The sequence below is a fragment of the Lutra lutra genome, chromosome 5 (genome assembly GCF_902655055.1).
Source record: "Lutra lutra chromosome 5, mLutLut1.2, whole genome shotgun sequence".
NCBI classification, from domain to species: Eukaryota; Metazoa; Chordata; class Mammalia; order Carnivora; family Mustelidae; genus Lutra; species Lutra lutra.
Window position 1 is genome coordinate 103,329,000 of NC_062282.1, and position 20,160 is coordinate 103,349,159.

At 41.8% G+C, this 20,160-nt stretch overlaps 1 protein-coding gene across 1 annotated transcript in view; it reads left to right on the forward strand.

The window, feature by feature from the left end:
- The first annotated feature begins 892 nt into the window (after positions 1-892).
- The window catches only part of SV2C (synaptic vesicle glycoprotein 2C), a 220,590-nt gene continuing 201,322 nt past the window's right edge, over positions 893-20,160 (forward strand). Inside the window, exon 1 of the mRNA XM_047731103.1 lies at positions 893-1,113. The gene's annotated coding sequence lies outside the window, so the exon portion shown is untranslated. The remainder of the gene's footprint in view (positions 1,114-20,160) is intronic.

The following is a 20,160-nucleotide window of genomic DNA, read 5'->3' on the forward strand; positions in this document are numbered from 1 at the left end:
GAGATGGGGGTGACGGGTGGAGAGCTGGGGCGGGGGCGGCAGTCAGAGGCTAGAGGACGACTACGCCCTCCTCTACCGCGGTGGAGTGGCCGCGCCAGCCTTGGGTTAGGCGTCGCCCCAGTCGGCTTCCCGGAGACGCCGAACCCTGCTGCTTTGCAATGGGGAAGCCCGATTTGGGGGTCTCCAGCACGCCAGTGGTACTGAGTATACAAGTAAAATTCCCGTGCTTCCCTCTCCTTTTTAAATATTCAGTAGTTTCCCCTAAAAGAGCCCCTTTCAATGTCTGCCTGTGGATCTGGCTGTCTGGGATCGGGCTGTCTGGCCCCACCTGGCATTAGGGAGACCTCAGGCACCCAGCAAAGTTTCCTCCTGTTTGCTCTTGCTGCGCCCCAAGTTTCCAGTCGACTTGTATGCCCGTGCGGAGGTGGAGGGTGAAGGAACTGGTCAATTTAGCCCTGCCAAATGGCTCCCTGGAAGACGAGTTGACGTTAACAGGTCAGTCCCAGGCCCAGAAATAGGGGGCAAACCCTCCCTCCCCTGGCAGCAGCTAGGTCCCGCACTCAGAATTCCTTGCTGTCTTGGGGGACCAGACTAGGGGCGCCGCCCCCAGTACACCACTCAGAGTCACACTTTCCCCTCGCTGCAAACTCTCGGAGCCATGACTCCTCCGAAAGTACTTGCCACTTGGGGGTGGCCCCGCTCCTCCCCCACACCCCCGGTTCCACGCTGCAGCAAGACCTTAGCACCCCGACTTCCCGGAGCCAGTCAGCCCGCCCCGCACCAAGTCGTGCGCCGCTCCCGCCTCCCCTGCGCGCGGTGACTCCCTCCCTGCGCACCGATCATACTCTCGCCACGCCGCCGCCCGGCACTGCAGCACAGCGGGGAGGAGGCGCAGGCGGAGGAGGGGGAGGAGGACCGCAGCGTGCAAGCCCGGAGCCACTTTCCCGCCCCTCCTTTCGTCGCTGACACGCTCGGAGGAGTCACCACTCCGCGCGCTGCAGGCGAGAGTGGCAGACGGAGGCGGCCCCAGGGAGCGAGCCCGAGCGACGCCCGCGAGGCAGCAGCTGCAGCGCTGACACCACCTAGGGCAGGGGGTCCCAGGCGGCCAGAGCGGTGAGTGAGGGACCCCGGCAGCGGTGGCGGGTTTTCCAGCCGCCGCCTAATTTCCCTTCCGGACCCGGGAGCCGGGCGCTGCAGCGTGGGGAACTTTTTGCAGCCTTGTAAAAGCGCAACTTTGCCCCGAGTGCCCCTGAGGAAGCGGTTGCAGGTGCCTGGTGCTGCCCGGGCGGGTGCTTTTTTGCTGGGGCGGGACCGGAGGATTCAGGGTAAAGCAGATGGAGTGACTCTCGGATGCCCAGGGTAGGTCTGGGGAGCCGGGCGCACTTTAGCCCGGATTCCCGGGGGAAGCTGGTGGGCGGCAGCCGGGATTCGAAAGCCGCGCCCGCCTTCCGTGGGGACCTCCACAATACTTTGCTTATACTTACTCCACAATACTCCCGTGGATGGACAGGGAGGGTGAGGTTGAATCAAAACAAGCAGCTCCGAGCCCCAGCCAGGCGTCCCACCTGTACTCCGACCCCAGCTTTGGGCTTAACTTTCTGGCGGGGATCCCTCTGCAGACCTGCGGGTGGCGGGAGAGCAGAGGCAGCCAGCCGCATTGGGCGCTGTGCGAGCCTGAAAGAAACCCCGGGGCTTAAAAAACTATTCCACGGATGTCCCCGAAGCCCCCGTCTAGTGTCTGCGCGAGAACCAGAGAGGGATGGAGAACAGGGAATCCCGCGGGGCTGTGGCTGTTCTGTAAGTGCCGCACTTCACTACATACAAGACGCCTTCATTCAGCAAAACCTACTGAGCGCCCACTGTGCTCCAGGTGCGGCGAAACAGGCCGAATGGCGTGAGGCTCAGGGCGGGAGAGGGGCTATCACCCATAAACAAGCTACCTGGGTCATTTCAGGTGGCGGTGAGAGCTGTGGCAGCGATCACTCAATACACTTGACCCTTTCAATTATCAGACTCTTTCCCCTCCGCCTGGGTTCTAGAACTGGGAACACTTTTCTCCAGCTTGTCGCGGGGACCTCCCAGAGCTGGGCCCATGAAGACTGCAGAATATGGAGATGAACTTGTGGGGCAGCGGGCACCCCACCGTAGATGCACAAAACCCAGGGCCTTTCTGTGGGCGCGCGGGGACCTTAGGCGCCGGGCGCGCGGGGGTGGAGGGGGTGGGGCTGAGTCACAGTGGCAGGAGGGGCCGCCTGGACGGCTAGAGCCGGAGGTTGTGTGTGTGTGTGGGGGGGCGCTCACGTCACCCGCTGCGTGTGCTAGTGATGCAAATGCAGACCCGCGAGGGGCAGGCGGGGGTGGGGGCTGGAGGGGAGGTGGCGGAGTCTTGGTCTGGAAGAGCGCGCGTGTGCGTCAAAGTCTCTCGGGTGATGGATGCCCCGCAGCGCACCCGGCGCGGACAGCGCGCACGGGGCGGGGCTGCAAGGCGACTGTTGGGGGTTGGGGGTGCGCTGCGGCCGGGGCGGGGAGGAAAGCCCCGCAGGGCTGGGTCTGCGGGCCGGCCCGCAGCTCCGCAGTGCGCCACAGTGCCGGGAAGGCGCCGCAGCCACCAGGCGCTCCCCCGGGATCGAAAGATGGGGCGTCTTTTAAGGCGCCGCAGCGGGAATGCCCTGATGGCTTCCTCTCTCAGCAGACTGCCTTCCTCAATATTTAGTTGCTTGATAACAGGAGAAAGTTGTTTCAGTTTAGCCATAATTCTGGAAGAGCATTTGGCATTCATCACTTTGCGTTCACGCGTTTTCTGGGGCAAATTCCGAAAGGCCTCGTGCTCGTGGCAGGTTTTCATGTGAAAGCTTTGACGTTGAGGTTCATGAGATGCCATAGTGCTCACCCACACCTTCACCATTCTTCAGGTTTGTCAGGACACCTGGCCTCTAAGTGGGGCTTGAGAATGGCTTTCAAAACAGTGTGCGGCATTTCTCCTTTAGGACAGAAAAATGTGTGTTGAAAGCATTCCCCGGGAGAAAATAAAAAGCCCAATCTATGTTTCATTTTATTTATTATTATTATTTTTTAAAAAGACTCCACTTCTGGAAGCCTCCTGACAAAGGTTTTTCTACTGGCTTTGCTGAATGACTCCAGATTTGCAGGATGTGTGGCAAAAGGATTGAAAGGCGGGAGGTGGAGGGGAGGAAGGAAGGTAAAAAGGAAGGCAGTCATCAAAGAGCCCAAAGACAAAGATCCTAGTCCTGGCTTTCCCAAGCATTATGTTATAATCACTTCTGGCAAGTGACTTATCCTCTTGGGTTCATCCTCCACATTTGAGAAGTCTGAAAAATAGCTCAGACTAGCTCTTACTACAAAATTGTTTTGAGGATAGAAGATGATGGTCTCAGCTTTGTGCCTACAAATTCTCTATGAATGGAAAATATTATGAAACACAGTCCCTTTAAGGGAAAAGGAAAACAATTTTATCTTTTAGAAAATTCTGGAGACATTCACCAGTGCTGTTCCTTTAATGAAATTTAGCCTTCAATGTCAGCAAATGCAGACAATAGACTTTTCCTAACAGTCTTATATAAAATCAGATGCCATTAGCTGCTGTCTGGAGAAGGGCAGGGTGGGGGGAAGCTCTGGATTACATCTGAGTGTTTTGGGTGATGTAGTAGAGAAGGCAGATTTATTTTTCATGACCTGATGACAGACTAGCTTCTCTGGTGTGAGCGGCAGACTAGCCTAAGAGCTTTTAAGTAAAAATTCTACTCATTATTAATCCAGTCATATTCCTTAAGTGTGGAAGGTGCCTCAGAAAATAGGATGCAGTTTCCACCCTTAAAGAGATGACCACAAAGGGTATCATAATGTGCAATGTATCACGTGACTACAAGTCTCAGAAAATCCATTTCCTATAATTAAGGATATTATCTCTTACTCTAATGTTGATAGTACAGTTCATGAATAAAAACATCTGATTTGTCAAAATGCCTTCCTAACTACTCACAGTGTTGTTATTTATGTTATTCATACATAATGCGGCATATCTATGAATGGTTAAAGCTAAAATGCCCTATTTAGCTAGTGTGACTGTACCGAGGGAAAACTTATGATTCACCAGTGCTTCTTGGTTCCATGTTGCTTTGGATTTTGTCTGTCCCATGGTTTACAACGTGTATATCATTGTCCATTTATCACAAACTCATCGTTTAGGTTAAGTCTGTCAGTAAACATGAGAGGCAGCCCCCTGTTTGTGTGTGGTTTCCGTGCAACATTGCTAAATTGTCTTTGTTTTTACTTCGATTTTTCCATTCCAGCCCTATTGAGCAGCCAGTGTAAAATGTTTCAGTGAATTGAATTTGGAGCTTCTTTCTTTACTTGGTACAGCTGAAATAATAATGGGGGGGGGTCAAATAACTATTTTAATTCTTGCTGAAAATATGTCTTAATGGTGTACAAAGACACTTTATTTTTATCACAAACACCCCTTGTAATTAGGGACACGTGCTACTAGTTGCATATTATCATAGTTTCCCCTGTTGGGAAGAACTGAACAAAAAGAAATAAATGGAGAAAGATCTGTGGATTGGGTAGTTTGGTACTTTTCTGGTTCTGATATTCTTTCCCTCCGTGAAATACAGAAATACATGATGAGTTATATTTTATTTTATTTCTTAAAATTTTAATTCCAGTATAGTTAATACACGATGTTATGTTACTTTCAAGTGTAGTATATAGTGATTCAACAGTTCTGTACGGTACTCAGTGCTCATCATGATCAGTGAACTCTTAATCCCCTTCAGCTATTTCACCCATCCCTCCGCCCACCTCTCTTCTTGTAACCACCAATTTGTTCTGCAAATTCAAGAGCCTGCTTTTTGTTTGTCTCTCTTTTTTTCTTTGTTCATTTGTTTTGTTTCTTAAATTCTACATATAAGTGAAATCACAAAACATTTGTCTTTCTCTGACTGACTTACTTCACTTAGCACAATACCCTCTAATTCCATCCATGTCATTGCAAATGGCAAGATTTCATTCTTTTTTATGGTTGAATAATATTCCATTGTGTGTATACCACACCTTCTTTATCCCTTGTTGAGCTATATTTTAAATTTGAACTTTACTTGTGGGTAGAATATAAGAAATGTTTTTGTTAACTCACATTGCGATTTTACATGGAACTGTGGGCTCTGTTTTTGTAGAATAATTGATCTGCTAGATTTTTTATTATGCCATTATGAATATGGTTTAAAACATTTTTAAAAGACCAAAATTGAAAAATAATCTCAGGCTTACTAATCTCAGTCAAGCAGATACTCAGATGAATATAACATGACAAGTTTTATTTTATTTTATTTAAAGATTTTGTTTTTAAATAATCTCTATACCCAATGTGAGGCCCAAATTTATACCCCCAAGATCAAGAGTTGTACACTCTACCAACTGAGCCAGACAGGGACCCCTAACATGACAAATTTTAAATGCTTTCTGTTGAGCCCCCAATGCATACCATGGCTGCTATATCATTTCCTGTGGACAGGATGTCCTGCAGATGATTAATACTGGAAAGTAAGAACTATATTAATGGGCTTTAGTTTCCTTATAGCACTTGGGCCCTCTTACAACTCAAGAGCACAGTGAGATTTATGACTGATTAGACCATGTGCTTTTTCTTATTATTTGCTACTCTTTGAAAATCCTGTGGATTAGACTCTGTGTATAGCTGAACAGACCTATGATTCTTAGTAGTCCTGTGTATCATACTTTCCTGGGGAGCTGATTCAAATGGAGATGTCTGAGCTTCATCCAAGACATTCTAAGTAATTCTATGCGTGGGCCCAGAATAAACTGTTTACCAGGATCTGCCAAGTGGGTTATATGTCTTCAGTAGGGGTCTACCCTTGCAGGAGTGCTTGAACTAGTACTTGACAGGCTGTGTTGTTCTCTTCAATATTTATTGAATCTCTACTTGAAGCTTTCAGGGAAATCACCTTCCAGCTGGCAAGACAGACTTCAAGAGGACCAAGTTCTGTGGTAGGAGTCAGAGGCAGAGTTGAGTGAGGGGGTGGTTGGGAAAAACCCTGTGGAGACAGTTAGGTAGATGGTATCACAGAAGGGAGGGCCCAGACAGAAGGAGCAGCATTTGTGGCAGGTTGCTCTGGTGCCAGAAAGGCTGAAAACCTTAGCATGGCCTTCACGGTCCTGGATGGCTTGGCCCCTGCTCACTTCTGTAACTTCACTTTGCTTAACCTCCAAACCTCTCCCGTCCTAGCAACCTTCAAACATCAGCGCCGTTCTGCTACAGCAGCCTTATCACGTGCTCCACCCTACCTTCCCCATATTAACTCCTGATGTTCTTTAGACTTCTGTCATCTTTCCTTTCTGGGACAGCTTCCCAACCCTCTTGGGAGAGGAAGATTCTTTATTCTCTCACAGTGTTCTTTTCCTTATAAATAAAGTAGTTGGAGAAAAACAGGATACTCAGAAACTTTGAATGCAGATTAATAAAACTTCTCTTAATCTAAGTGTGTCTCAAATATTGCGTGGGTCATAGTTACAGTAAAATGTTATTTGTTGTTTATATGACATTTAAATTTATCTGGGCATCCTATGTCCTTATTTGCTGAATCTGGCAACTCTGTTTATAAAGCTTGTTAATTTTACTGTTTCCTTTTTTGAAAAAGTGTGATTGTTTCATTAATGCCCGTCTCTCGTGGCTGAACTACAAACTCCATGTGGCCAAGGACAGAATTAGAGATAGGTTATTGTTTGGTCTTGCTGTTTATCCCTAGTGTCTAAAACAGAATCTGAAGCATAGTAAGAGCTCAGTAAATTTTATCAGATGAATTAATGAGCTGCTTAGAAAAATGGTGTAACCATAGACAAGTTTCTTTCTTTTTTTTTTAAAGATTTTATTTATTTATTTTACAGAGAGAGATCACAAGTAGGCAGAGAGGCAGGCAGAGAGAGAGAGGGGGAAGCAGGCTCCCCGCCGAGCAGAGAGACCGATGTGGCCTCCATCCCAGGACCCTGAGATCATGACCTGAGCGGAAAGCAGAGGGTCAACCCACTGAGCCACCCAGGCGCCCCCAAGTTTCTTAATCTCTTAGAGCCTTAATTTCTTCAGCTGTCAGAAGATGATTTTTATATCTACTTTCTAGGATTGTGTGTAAAGGGTAAGTGGAGAAAACATACATAAAGCTGCTAGTGTGTTGCTTTGCAGGCATTGTACTGTAAAAGATGTCTTTTCTCTTCAATCAGTATTTGTTTTGTAACATGACAGGGTTCCTTCTTAATGTGGGAAACCCTGCTTCCTTTTTATTATAATGCAATCCTGTAAGTAGTCAAACGTTTCCTGAATATTTACCTAATGCAAGGTACTCTGGAGACTGAGCTGTGCAATTCCTAAGGTCCTATTCTCAAGGAGCTCCCATCTGTGGAATGGTAACACTGAGGGCTTGCTTCACGGGCCCCATGTGGGCCTCATGGTTAGAAAGCCCCTGTGTATGGTTGATACTCTGCCATCACCTCTTGAAACTTTTTGAACAAGGGGCCCCACGTTTTCCTTTTGTCAGTTAGTAGCTAATCCTGGGAACCTATGTGTATTTGTATATACCTATACATGTGGATCATGTAGTCTTTATCATGACCCTGGGCCTCTCATTACTCAGAGAACTTGTGATTTTTTCCCCCTTGTTATATGCTTTGTAATTGACTGAACCAAAATCAGTGTCTTTACCGGTATATCACGACGGTCTTCACCTGATTACAACCATCCAGTGTGGTCCAAATCTTTGAGTGAGCATCAAAAACTTTTAAAGAACTAGCTTTAGGGGGCCCTTGGGTGACTCAGTGGGTTAAAGCCTCTGCTTAGCAGGGAGCCTTCTCCCTCCTCTCTCTCTCTGCCGCCTCTCTGCCTACTTGTGATCTCTTATCTGTCAAATAAATAAAATCTTTAAAAAAAGAAAAAAAAGAACTAGCTTTAGGTCTCCCATCCTTGGGTCATTTCCATGGACCTTCCCTCCCTGTCACCATCCTTGCAGTTGCTGAGAGACCGCAGCTTAAGTTTCTAGGTCTGCCTTTGTAGGAATGCCAGGAACACCGGCGATGTATTTCAGACTCTGTCCCCTCCAGTATTCAGGTTTCTAAATCTGTGGATCCACACAAGATAAATAGTCATCTTGGGGTGTTGAAATTGTTCTAAGAGAAATATCTGAGATGTTTGTTCTTTGCTTTAAATTACCCAGCTGAGTCACACAGCTCAGGAGCCTCTGCATAGGGAATAACCAAGCGTTTTAGCAATGGGTAGAGAAGGTGACCCACTTTGTCATTTCAAGCTCTGACTGGCTTGTTTTAAAATATACTCATTGTAATATTACTCTCTGGTAGTGCTAAGTACACCATTTTTTCTTTTTTTAATTTTTGTGCTTCTGTGTGTTTGTATTGAAGAAGCGACATTCTAGTATTTCCATTGGGACATTCTCATGTTTGCCTTCACCCTAGTATTATTTTCAACGTGTGACAGCATGCTCCAGTTAATGCACATTAAACAAATTATGAGCTGCATTCAACATGAAAGTAATTTAAGTATAAAGGTAATTATTTTTTGAAGTATCCCGTTACATCTGCAGCCAGGGTTTCCTTTTAGCCACGTCAGTGTGAAGGTAGACATACAGGTCCACACTAGCATCCACAGTCATATCCCTGGTTCTATTCCTTCCATAGCTGTGGATTCCCCATCTGCTGCAAAGAGTCTTCACTACTTCTTTGAGCTCTCAGGGATAATGCCTGTGGTCCTTGCCTCTACTTCCCTGCAGCAGCCTCCCATTGCCCAATGCCCGGCTCCAGTATTATCGAACCTCCTGATGCTACCAGGTGCTCCTAATGTCCCTGGAGAGTTTAGAGGATGTACAAATGTATTGTGCTGGTGAGAAACATTGCAGGTGACACCACGACCTGTATTCACAATCCATTTTCCCTTCTGACTCCAACCCATTGTCCTAAGACCATAAATTATGGGTCTCAGATGGTATTCTGCTTGGACTAAGCGCTTTACTGGGAGATTTCTTAGTCCTTCCCTTCCAGACATGCTCAGAAGTACTAGAATATTAAGACAAATAATGAGAATTTTGCACAGGATGTTCTGTGCATATTATTTGTGGTAGTGAAAAATTGGAAACGATCTGAATGTCTTTCAGAGGGGATCAGATCAAATGTGGTTTATCTAAATAATGAAATAGTTCACAACCATTGAAAAGAACCATTTCCATGTACTAACATTGGGAATATTTGAAGATAAGTTATGAATTAAAAATACAACAATTTATTGACCAGAATATGTCATATGTCTCTATTAAAAAATTAAAGTACATTAAAAAACCTAGAAAGACAAAGACCAAACTATTATCTTTTGGGGATAAGAGGGAGAGGACCTGATACTTTTCACTTTATATATTTCTGAAATATTTGAGTTTTTAACAATAATTACATATTACTTTTATAATTAAGGCATTAGTAGAATTGGTAAAAATTAATTTCAAGTTGCCCTTGTAATGATGTTTCTCAAATATGTCCAGATATTAATGTTTTAGTGGCTAAAATTCAGTGTCAGTTTTTCCCATGGATATTTTTTTAGTTCATAGTACAGGAAGGTAATTGAGGTTGTGAGAACATAAATTATTTTGGTGCTCCATAAAGCTGTTTTCATTTTGAATGTAAAAGGGGAACTCACCTATAAACATCCAATACAGTGGACCCTGAGAGGAGCTGTGCATTGCTGACTTAGGTCATTAAAGTTGAGGACCTCTCCTCCATCTTCCACCTGTGTTCTCAATAAATCTTATGTGTCCAGTGGCTGTCAAAAGCCTGTATTGCTCCTCAGAATGTTTTGCTTTTAGGAACATTTTTCATCCTATGGCTGTGTACTTGATGGGATGGGAGGTGGACAATTTTTATCTTCTCTTCCATGGGTCTGGAATATTCTCCCTCCCACCACTTACCCTACCCCGAGTCTCAACATATACCCATTCATGGAAAATACCCCAACTTGCCTCAAGCCTCAGCTTAAAACTTCACACCCCTTCCTGGTAATTTGGGCCCCTTTCTTTGTTTCTCCCTTGTAGCCACCACCATCATAGTGCTTTTCACACTTTGTCATTGTGACTCTCTACATGTTTTCCCACTGAATTCTGAGTCCCTTGAACTTAAGGGAAGAGGCCAAGTCACTGAGATCTTTGTAACTCCAGGTACTTGACACATAGAACACATTTTAAATATTTATTAAGCCTTTTTAAGTGAAGTATAATATACAGAGACAAAAGTGTGCATATTAAAAGGGTATAGCTAAACTAATTTTCACAAACTGAACACATCTCTTTAACCAACACCCAGACCATGATAGGGATGATTCCCGGCACTCTAGCAGTACCTTGCATGTCTCTTCCAGTCGTAACCTCCTTCTGGAGGTGCCTAACAGTTCTCCCTGTCCTGCTCAGATGCCCATTGCCTGGGAAACTGCTTGGCAGAGCCTTATCACTGCTGATGGACTTGAGAATGTCATGGCTGTGCCCAGAGAGGATGCTGTCTCCGGATGGCCAAACTCTCAGTCCGCCAGATGCCAGAGGCAGAGAAAGCAGTCCTAATTTGTTCTCTACTCTCCTGGGTTCCACCTGTGACCTGAGTCTAAGTCCCTCATGAGCAATTCTGTCATTTGACCTCCACTTCTATCAGTTTGGATACATTCATTTCTGTTTCTGATTTGCTAAAATTTCTTATGAATGTGTACAGAATTTCATCCAGTGCTTTTAAGTTTGGATGAAATTACAAGATTTCATATAAGATTGTAATGAATGTAAGATTCATTACAAAATGATTTCTTTTTATAGATAAATGCTCCAGAGTTTCTATTTCTTCTTATGTCCATTTTGGTAAGCAGTGTTTAAAAAAAAAAAAGAAAAAATTTGTCAATTTTATTTAGATTATCAAGTTTATTGCATAGTTATTTAAGACCACTGGTTTGTTTGTATTTTATGAACTCTTGTGATTCTTATATCTAATTGTATTTCTTCGTTGCTTTGGATACTTGAGTCAATTTTTTTGTATAGATTCTAGAAACTTCAGAGTCACGTGGCATTATCTGTAGATCATTAAAAATGTATATGGAATTATTTAAAATGCATTCCTATCTCATCGGAACATGGAATCATTGCCTGTGGTTATTTGCAAGTTTTTAAGCCTGCTATTTCCTTTATTTACCATTAAATGGCTCTGAAAATATCAGAACATTAGTAACTAGATAGAATGACAGATACATTTAATCAATTTTACAAATATCTATATGATAGAAGCCAGATTTACAAAAGATTCCAGTTTTTTTGAAGCAAAGTTGTTGATAAAAATGAAGTACTCATAGGCATGCTATGATCTAATGGTTGTTTAGTGTATATGTGTTTATAATCTGAACAGACAAATGAACCATGATTTGAATTTTGATGACAAGGGTTTTATTTAGTGAAAACCATGAACCATATTCAATTCTTACTACTATTTACCTGCCTTTACAGTCTGTCAGGCTGTGGCAGACTTTGCAGATTCCATTCCTTAGTGATTATAGAGGAGAAAGCTCATGAAATTCACACTGGCATGGTTTGTTGGAGGACTCTTCCATATCCCAGCAACTCATATAGCTAGTGACTCAGCATTGCATGTTTTTTATAGTGCTGCTTAGCTTCTACCTTTTCCTTGGACCCCACTATTCCTTCTTTTTCCCAATATCCATCCATTCCCTGTCCAACATCATGAATTTCTTTTTTTTTTAATTTAAATTCAATTAGCCAAGGTATAGTACATCATGAGTTTTTGAATAATGTTCAATGAATTTGTTATTGATTTTTCTATCCCTCCTTTAACTGTACTTGCCTCCCTTATGCTGGGGTGGGGTGGGGGGAGAGGAAATCTCATTTGATACATCTGATATTTACTGCTACATCATGGTGCCTCACTGGCTGCTCTAAAATTTAGTGACCTAAAGCAATTTCTTTTTGCCCATGCATCTCTGGACTGGCAGGCTAATTTATATTGACCTTTGCTAGGTTTTCTCCGAATTACAGGGTAGGGTCATGTCTTTAATTCTACTTAGAATAATTGGCTACCCAGTTTATATTTTTTGCCTGGAGATGACAGAAGTACAGGAAAGGTGAGTGGAAACATGTGATGCCTCTTAAGCCTAGGCTCAGGGCCCATGCATGTCACTTCAGCCCATGTTCCACTGACCAAAGACATAATGCATAGGGCAGTTCCACACAACAAAGTGTCTCACACACTGTACAACATTCCTGTGTCCCATCAGACATCCATTTAAGTAAAAATTTCATTTCTAATAATTCAAGTCGAGAACTTTTTCTGTATTTTCTGTATTTCTGTAAAATACAAGTATTTTTTGCATAGTTTTTATATATATTTTCTTTGGGGGAAACTACTTATCAATCAATCAAGGGAAGGCTATCCTTTGTTTTATTCAAAATCTTACCAAGAGTTGCTCACTGTTTCCAACAATCATGTCACCAGCAGTAGCACACACCAATTGTGGTATTTAAGTTGCTAATAAGCACACCTCTGTTTGTCTCCATGGGTGTTTGTTATATTCATGGTGATTATACACTTAGAAGCAAGGATTCCATGTCTTCATTTTGTATTTTAGAGTTGTCACACCAGAACATTTACATATTTAAAAACATATTTTGTTATTTTTTTCTATTTCTTCTTGACATTTTATGTATGGAGGTGGGTTATTTTATTTATAAAAATCATTTAATAAGGCATTGCAAAATGTATGTTATTACTAGATGTTGTTGGATTGCTCTAAATTCTGTACATTTTAGTACCACGTGTAGTAAGCCGAATTATATTTGCGGATGAGAAGGTACAAGTCGTAATGCAGGGAGGGCTCTTCCATTTTGGCATTTTCTATAAAGGGAGCATGCTCTTTCTGTGAAGACTGCCACATTACTCTCTCTATAGTATAGGGATAGGGGTGATGTAGGAGCTGGACTTGTTTATAGATATGGTATGTCTGTAGAAAATATACAAGCCTTTATCATAATTCTTCTTCCAAGCCTCACCCGAAATGCAAGCAGTGGGAAGACTTGAGCTGTGAAGGCATGAATTTTTACTGTCTGCTCTAATCTTGATTAGTGATGGTTAAGGATGGGGAAAGCTTACAGGAATGAAGAAAGAGACATTTTCAAAGATGGCTGCTCTAACAACTGGGAGAGATGCCCAGTAGGAGTCTGGTGGTTTCTTTTTAACCCTGCTTTCCAAATAACAATTTCTTGTTATTCTCTGAGGTTACTGCTAGACAATGTTTCCTATGGGATTCCCTTGCCTGTCTTCTGTGTATGAGGTGGGAGCCATCTCACTTGCTTCCACAAGAGACTGACAAAACAGGGAATGAAAGGTAGTTGACCTGTCTTGGTCTGTAGTTCAAGGATAAGAATGTTTTTCTTATCAACAGAAATTGATGTAAGGGTAATTCAAAAGGGAGACATTGAAGGAGTGACCTAGGACTGAAAATGTATCCAGTTAGTGTGCCTTTTAATCTAAAGTTGGAGTATTGATAAGGGCATCACACTCTATCTATGGTATACAGAGGACCCTGTTACTAGGGCAGAGCTCCAAACATTCATTACTCTGAACCTGAATATGTAATGATCATGCCTGCCTTTTGGGATACAGATGTGTGTGCACAAGAGGGCTTGATTATATTCAGAGGCGGTGAATAAAAAAAAAAAAATCCTAACCCCTAAAGGTTAAGATCCACTTCCCAGCAAGCCTGAAGAGAAAAGCCAGTGATTAATATAATTGAATGTGAGACATGAATACAGGCCATCTTATAATTCCAGCTTTATTTAACATCAGGAGAATGATATAATTCTTCTTTAAGGGTGACACCAGTGGAACACACTGGTTGTGGAAGATTTGGAGTCATTTGAGCTCTGCCTACATTATACACTGACAAGACCTGAGCCAAAGTTAAAGGGATATTTTGCAATAGACAACTAATTCATTTACTCCCGAGTTTTTTACATTATGTACACCCTTATTATTACCATATTACACACCTGCTATGTTGACGTCCACATCAGAAATTTGGTGTAACATCATATTGCATTTAATAAAGCTCCTAAAAAATAAAAAAAGTAGATTTCCTAAGTAAGATAGAAAATAAGAGTTCATACTCTGTCTGATCGTTGGCTTAGAAATTTTTTTCACTCAGTAAATGATTTTGAATTAGGGTAATACAAAATTTTAAAAAATCATATGATGGACCGTCTTTGCCTAAAGTTAAAAAGTGCAATGAACCTGAGCTCTGGGGGCTCCCAGTGATGCTTTAGAAGTTACTTCTGCACCTCCTTCTGGCCATATTAGTGCTTTCCTTTGCTGGTATGTATGTGTTTGTTGGGCTACTGTGTGTGTGTGTGTGTGTGTGTGTGTGTGTGTGTGTGTCTTGTCTGCATGTCCTCTGCTGGTAGTGATGGGTTGTGACATCTTCACTCAGGAAGTCGTGACAACGTTAAGTGCTTCTCAGGGTTTTCTGATTGCATGGTGCTTTTCTGCTTGGAGAGGTTTCCTCTTTCCCTTGAAGGATAACTAACCATTGATTTTTTTGGTCTGGCTGACATATGACAACACAAAACTCTTTGATAACAGTTTTCACTGCCCGTGACTGACAGCATTGGGAATCAGGATGCCTAGCTTCTCAGTGTAACAGCTTCTCAGGTGAGCGCCTACACATGCCCTCAGCCTGAAGGCCATTTGGCTTTACAGTCACGAGGGTTCATCCTACCTTCTAGTCATGGTGAAGGGATTTATGATGATTTTATCTGATCAGATCAGATTTTCCTTCTTTTCACCAAGCTGAGTTTTTCATTCAACATTCCAAACTGAATTCTAAGGACTAATGTGTGTCTGTGTCTGTATATTACTTAGGCTAATCGATTTCTTATGTCTCAGAAGAGATGAAATTAGGAGTTGATGGTCAGATCTGAGTTTTCACTCTTAGTCGAATTTTGTAAATGTGCCAAAAGCCTCTGCATGTAGAGCCCTGATTTAGCAAAATAAGCAGGCTATTTTATTTGCGAAATGCTCAGAAAATATTTATAATGTTGATGGACTGTAAAATTAGCAAATAGTTATTAACTTTGTTAAGTATTAGGATTATAAGAAAAGAAGGAAATTTAGATGAATCACAGCATGTATTACTTGGTCCTTACTTGTGTAAAGCCACATTTTAACTCAGCTGAGGTTCAAGGTTGGCTGTTCATTTACTTGTTTATTAGCTCAAAAGCTATACATATGTTAAGTGAAAAAATACAGCTTCCCTGTATGTGAAGAAAACTAGCATCCAAACTACAGTTAATCCAGTATAGCAGTAGTTATCATTCTAAATGGATACTCTTTCCTATGAGAGCATAAAAGGTAGAATATATCTTAAGGATTTAAAGGTTCAAGATGGTTCTTACCTTTTCTTTTCTTCTTAATAGGACATAGGAGAAAGACTTGAGTAAATAACTGAAATCTTTTCAAATGAAATCAAAATTTCAATTCCATTTCAGTTAACAAATTGATCATCTTCTTTGTGCAAGGGATATGCTGTGATCACTAGGGAAAATGAGCTGGGTAGGATTCAGCCTGTGATCACAAGCACACAGACCTGTGAGGGAGGGCTCAGATGGGTTATATATAAATTTTGTCCAACAAAGAGCAGACGTTTGGTATAAGCAGTCCAAACTCCTGCAGTGGTTTGAACATGGCACAGGGACATTTCCTTAGGGGCTTCTCCATTCCAGCACTATTGACATTTGGCCCAGATAATTCTTTGTCACAGGGGGTTGTGCTGTGCATTGTAGAAGTTAGCTACATCCATGACTGATACCCACCAGATACCAGTAGTATTTTCCCCTCCAGTCATCACATTCAAAAATGTCCCTGAACATTGCCACATATCTATGGGTAGTAGAGAGTGTGCAAGATTGCCCCCAGCTGAGAACTGCTGACCTAAAGTATAAAGAGAAACTTCAAAAGCAATCACTTTTGAGGTGAGCCTTAAAGGGCAGTTGGGATTTTTTTTCAGGCAGGGAGGGAGATGCAGGATATTTGAGGCAGAGATGGAGCAAGTCTAGGAAAGTGCAAGTTATCTTGCTGATGGGGTGAGAAGCAGTATGAGCTCTAGAACTTGGCTGTGGTGGGAGATGGAGAAGCTGTGGTGGGTGGGAATCTTCGAAGGTTGGGTGAGCAGTTTGGACTCAGTCAGAGCAGGGAGATGAATTTTAATCCAAGTGTACAATGGTTTAGGGTAAGGAGAGCCTTGAGGTAAAGATACCAGTTAAGAGTGGCTAATTTCAGTTACTTCACATTGTTGGCCCCCCCATTCTTCATTCATTCTGTGAGGCAGTTAGCCCATATGTATTTATTGTGTGCTTATTAAACACTAAGCACTGTTTCAGCTGCTGAAGGTAGAACAGAGAACAAGACAGATAAAGTCCCTATTCTCATGGAGATGACATTCTAGAGAGGGAGGAGACAAACGGTAAACAAATAATATGAAATGATCAAAATGATTTTAAGATAGTGCTTAGGGGCACCTGGTTTGCTCAGTTGGTTAAGCATCTGACTCTTGATTTCTATCTCAGAGTGTTGAGATCGAGCCCCACATCCGGCTCTGCGCTCAGCACAGAGTCTGCTTGATATTTTCTCTCCCTCTCCCACGGCTCCTCCCCCTGCTCATGCATGCACATGCTCTCTCTCTCAAATAAAATAAATAAATAAAGTCTTAAAACCTTAAACTCGATGAAGACAGTAGAATAGTTAATGTGATCTTCAGTGACTAGAAAGGCTGCTAATATTAGTGATAAAACTAATATTAGTGATAAAACTTACTGTAACTAACACATTGAAACAATTTTGTTGCAATGAAATTGCGTTTACATCAACATTTTATAGCAATCTCATTGCTAGGTGAACAAAAATAGAGAGGTAAAATAGAATATATAGATAATAAAATAGAATAAAATAGAATATATTTATTCGTAAAAATACGAATATTTTTCATAACCTCTTTGGAAAGAGGTTTCACATGGATGGCTACTGGGATATTTGGACAACTCCTTTTTTTTTTTTAAAGATTTTATTTATTTACTTGACAGACAGAGATCACAAGTAGGCAGAGAGGCAGGCGGAGAGAGAGGAGGCAGGCTCCCTGCTGAGCAGGGAGCCCAATGTGGGGCTTGATCCCAGGACCCTGGGATCATGACCTGAGTCAAAGGCAGAGGCTCTAACCCACAGAGCCACCCAGGCGCCCCTGGACAACTCCTTTTAAAACAGTGGGACCAATTACAAGAGAAGAAGAAAAAAGGCATCTAACAGGTGCTGGGTTCCTAGCATACACCAGCTCTATGTTTCTAGACACCTGTTCTTAGTTTTTATCACACCTGAGTCCAGGCCACTATCATCTCTTAAAACAGCTTTTAATGGGACCTTTGGCCTTCATTTTGTCCCTCTTCATTACACTGTTTGTAAAACAAAAAGACTGTGTCTATTTTCGTTTTAAAAATCAGCAACGGCTCCACTTTGCATTAAGATCATGATCAGTTCCTTACCAGTTCCTTACTGGTCCTTGATAGCTCTGGTACTCTCTTTCTGCCTCTCCTGAGACTTCCTGACTGCCTGGAGGCTCTCCCCTTCAACTTTTACTCCATAGCTTGCCTAATTAACTCCCATTCATCCTTCAGAATTTACCTAACAGTAGTTTCCTTAAGGGAATCCTACTCAATTTTCCCAGTCCAATTTAGAACCATTCCAATGTGCACCTTCTTCTTGTACAGTGATAATACTTGTTACTCTGGTGAATGTTCATTTCTTTGTCTGGGTTCTCGAATGTTCGTGCTCATGGACCAAGCAGGTGACACAGGGCCTAGCATAATCACAAAATATTTTGGGAGTGCCTCAGTAGAAGGTAATGCATTTTAGATATTAAAGGACTGGTGCAGGAAGAGCATAAGTTACTTGCTCAGGGTTATGGAACTATTAATAGTGAATTTATACCTGTGGGGCTTCAAAACCCAGGTATTCTCCATACACCGAAGGTATCTGCATATTCTGTGGAGCACTGCAAGAGCATTACAGAGACTTGTTTGTCTTAGATAGTTTCCATGCAGCCTTGCTGAGTGGCGTTCAATAAATATTCATTATTTATCCAACAGGAAACAAGATCCTGACTTTAGCATTCTCTTTCATTAATGTACTTCTGTGATGATCACCAGCCTAGAATTGCCAAGGCTCAAGTCCTCTCTGTTCATAGCAAATGAAGCCTTAGCATTTGAAAGATCTAAATTTTGCTTTTCATTTGTTTGATTCATTAATATTCCATTGGGCCCTTACACAAGTGCTTTTGATATGCTTCACTGTCTCCCTCCACCCCCATTCTGTAATAATGTAAGTCCAGAAAACCATATAGGAATATATAAAAAGCTATGTAGTATGTAATAATGCATAATTAAAACTGCTAAAATATTCAGTATGTTGTTTAATGTATTTCTAAAATTACTGTACCTTTGATTCATTATTTACCATTCATTTAGTTCTTGTGTTTTTTGTTTTGTTTTGTTTTGTTTTTGTAGTCACTGAAATGCAAAGTGGACATGGAGAGGAATTTTGTCTTATTATTTACCTGTATTCCTATTTTTTTTTTTTTCTTTTTGAGAGAAAGCATGTGAGCAGGGGCGGGAGGGAAGGGCAGAGGGAGATGGGGAGAGAGAGAATCTTAAGCAGGCTTCATGCCCAGCACATGAGGCTTGATCTCACAACCTTGAGACAATGACCTGAGCCGAAATCAGGAGTTGAATGCTTAACTGACTGAGCCACCAGGTACCCCACCAGCATTACAAATTTTAAGCTCATTTCTAATTTTATGATTGTAGTAAATAGCAACATGTTTTTCTTGTTCATATAGAAATTTAAAGAACAATAATGAAACAAAATGTTTCAAATAGCGTAGTGCTGAAATTCTTTTAAAATATTAATGGCTCTTCACGATGTATCTTAAATAGGTGTATAATGATTGTAGCGAAGAAACCCAAAGTTTTTTTTTTTTTTCTTTCAAAACTTCGGCTTTTAACATTATCAGTTCTGGCCAGTGGAGCTGGGTTTGCATGCCAGCCTGTGGCATATAATCTTCACTGGGAAGGTGCATTCTCATATACTTATTACCTGTATTAAGTTGGATTAATAGACTAATAATCATGGCAAATATTTGTTATTGCCTGGATTCTGCTTGCTGTAATACCTAAGCTATTTTCATATGCTGTCTCATTAATTCTTCACAATTCTATGAGATTGGTACAATTAAATTTTATTGTGTTTTTTGGTGAATTTTGCTAAACCTTTAAGGAAGAAATAATACCGATTCTACTAAGCTCTTTCAGAATATAGCAAAGGTGGATACACTTTCCAACTCATTTTATGAGGGCAAAATTACCTACTCCTAAAACTAGACAAAGATGTTACAGGAAGAGCTTCAACCAATATCCTTCATGAACATAGATGAAAATATCTTCAACATAATACTAGCAAATTGAATCCAGAAATTTATAAAAAGCATAATACATAATAACCAACTTTATCCTAGGAATGCAAAGCTGTTTCAACAGTTGAAAATCAATCAATGTAATCTGTCATATCAGCAGTGTAATAGATGCAGAAAATCCATGTGATAAAACTTAGCTCTCACTTATGATTTTTAACAAACTCTCAGCAGAGTCACAGTAAAAGGGAACTTCTTTTAAGGGGCATCTACAAAAACATTATAGCTAAAATAATATTTAGTGGTGAATGGTTGGATGCTTTTCCCTTAATACTAGGAACTAGGTAAGGATTTCTACTTTAACCATTCCTATTCAAAATTATATTAGAAACCATAACCAATGCAATAAAGCAAGAAAAAGAAGCAAAAGTCTTACAGATTGAAAGGAAAAAAACACAATTGTCTTTATTAACAGATCATATAGTCACATAGTTGCAAAGTCCCAAAGAACCTGCACAAAAAAGTTACTTAAAACTAATATACAAAAGTCAGTCATATTCTTCGATCCTAGCAATAAATAGTTGGAATCC